General features: G+C 41.7%; 1 protein-coding gene across 1 annotated transcript in view; it reads right to left on the bottom strand.

The window, feature by feature from the left end:
• LOC116846128 (lysyl oxidase homolog 3A-like) overlaps positions 1–2,618 on the bottom strand; it is a 33,001-nt gene that overhangs the window by 8,089 nt on the left and 22,294 nt on the right. The window lies entirely within an intron of this gene.

Genomic DNA, 2,618 nt, shown 5'->3' with positions numbered 1-2,618 from the left:
AAATTTGGAAAAACTTGATTGATATTTTTACATTCTCTGGATACTACATACAAGGTGCTTTTTCTATCACACTTACATACGAGATGGATCATGGCGTTTAAATCGACGAAGGTCCCACCTTCTCGCGGCTCCCTGGACGCGAACCGCGTTGTAAATCGATCTCTCACACCGTCGATTTGAAAAGTAATCTCCGTGAGCAGATATATGTAATTGTTTCTCCTATGCTCTCTCGAGGTCTTCGACGCTACCGCTGGTATTTACAAACATCTTACCATCTACTCTGCGGACGCAAAAAGCGTCGTGTTTGCGCGTCGCGTTCGGCGAAGTGAAGTATCTCCCGCGACAATACCAGTACCGTCTCGTCGCAACTTTTTTGCGACCGTGCCGTCGCAAATATTTGAGCTTAGTTTTCCCGATCGAGGTACCTGGACAGTTTACAACCTTGTCGTGCAGGCAATCCGCCAGATTCCCCTCGTTCCCGTGGCACTGTATTCCGCTGATCGATATCGGCATCACCTCGCCGCCGAAGAAGTCGGTCTGTGTTGCGACGGACGCGTAACCGAGGCCCAATTGACGGCAGACGACGGCGGCCTCGAGCATGGACCAACTGTCGCCGCAGACGACACCCCAATCTGAAATCGAATTCATCATATTTCGCGGGTTCACCGGATGCTCGTCGAGCGTCCTCGTGATCTCTCGCTATCGGAATTCGGAGCTCGTTCATTCGATAAAACAGAAAGTATCGTGTTTCGTTACAATTGTCAGCTGCATTATGATTATTTTCTCTCTCCGAATTGTTTAATTTAAATGAAAACCACAGAGAATTTTATAGTGAAAGTTATAGAATTTTATAATCGAGCAGTGGGACGATGTTCTGCAGTGATTGACTATCCTTTTTTGTGCTGTTCATATTTTAGGGACCGGAATGTGCTATGAAGAAATTTTTAGCGAAAATTATGTTCCTTAGCAAGACAAATCTTAGTAACAGTCTGTACTACTAGAAATATAACAGAATTGAAAAAAATTATATGGAGAAAAGAAAAGCTATATCCTTTTTACAATATAACAGCTATTTCAGTTGTACTGCAATATAGTATAGCTATGTTTCAGTTTCGTCAAACTTTTATAGGGTCGACTAAATTCTGCAGTTTAAATTCCTACATTAGATTGTTCATCTGGCTCAATTTTTATTTAAAGATACTTGACAGTAACACACTCATTTAATCAATGAATTGCTCAGATAGACTTTTATGATTATCATGACGAGAAACAGTCGATGGTGGAAATTTCTTTTAATTACATTGATGAAGAACGTATCCTGTATTGAATTCATCAATAAATTTATATCACGCAATAATGTAAAATTCTTGTGCATTGATGCAGCAACAAAGTTACACTCAGATCTTCATGTCAAATTTTATATGACATGTTTTGAGCCAATTTTCGTTGTTTTTTTAGCATTTCTTTTATATCTCTATTTTGTCACTCTATGTGATAAATATGAATGCCACATATGCACCACTCATAAGTGATATAACCTTTACAAATTGATTAACAAAGTTGCTGCTAATTTTACATACACCTATGTGTTTATCTGAGTGAAAATTTATTAAATCACTTATTGTACAAGCATTCTCTTCTGTTTCACTTTTAACGTGGTAATCATGCATACTTTTGAGGGAGTTCTCGGAAGTGAATTGGAACGAATTAATACTAGTATGTTTGAAAGGCTCTTGGTGTTACTGTCAGGCTGAGCTTGACACTATTGCAGTTTGTGTAGCAAAATTTGCTACAGACATAGATTTAGGCTCTTATTTTGACTTCTTTTTTACTTCAATATTAGAACAATACATGCGCGCGCCATATAGCTAATAAGAAACAATAAAAAATGTAAAATAAAAATAAAATAAAAATTAAATTAAATTAAAATATACTTTAATTAATTAATAATTATAGGGAGAGACAGGGGGAGACAGGGAGAGACGGGGAGAGACGGGAAGAGAGAGAGAGAGAGACAGGGAAAGACAGGGAGAGACAGGGAGAGACAGGGAGAGACGGGGAGAGACGGGAAGAGAGAGAGAGAGAGACAGGGAAAGACAGGGAGAGACAGGGAGAGACAGGGAGAGACGGGGAGAGACGGGAAGAGAGAGAGAGAGAGACAGGGAAAGACAGGGAGAGACAGGGAGAGACAGGGAGAGACGGGGAGAGACGGGAAGAGAGAGAGAGAGAGACAGGGAAAGACAGGGAGAGACAGGGAGAGACAGGGAGAGACGGGGAGAGACGGGAAGAGAGAGAGAGAGAGACAGGGAAAGACAGGGAGAGACAGGGAGAGACAGGGAGAGACGGGGAGAGACGGGAAGAGAGAGAGAGAGAGACAGGGAAAGACAGGGAGAGACAGGGAGAGACAGGGAGAGACGGGGAGAGACGGGGAGAGACAGGGAGAGACATATTTCTTCTGTATTTTTTTTTCGTGATCTAACCAACGTGATGACAGCTATTTGCCTGGTAATTTGACAGGCGCAAACGACACGAAGCAAGCCGCAGCCCTCATGAAGTGAGCTAAGCGAGAAAACCAATTAGCATCGCGGAAAAGCGGAAACAATTAAATCTCTTACATA

The sequence above is a fragment of the Odontomachus brunneus genome, unplaced genomic scaffold (assembly GCF_010583005.1).
Source record: "Odontomachus brunneus isolate Ranch 3 - 2012 unplaced genomic scaffold, Obru_v1 Obru_scaffold_060, whole genome shotgun sequence".
Lineage (NCBI taxonomy): Eukaryota > Metazoa > Arthropoda > Insecta > Hymenoptera > Formicidae > Odontomachus > Odontomachus brunneus.
The sequence above is the reverse complement of the archived record's forward strand: the minus strand, read 5'-3'. Positions and strand labels throughout refer to the sequence as shown.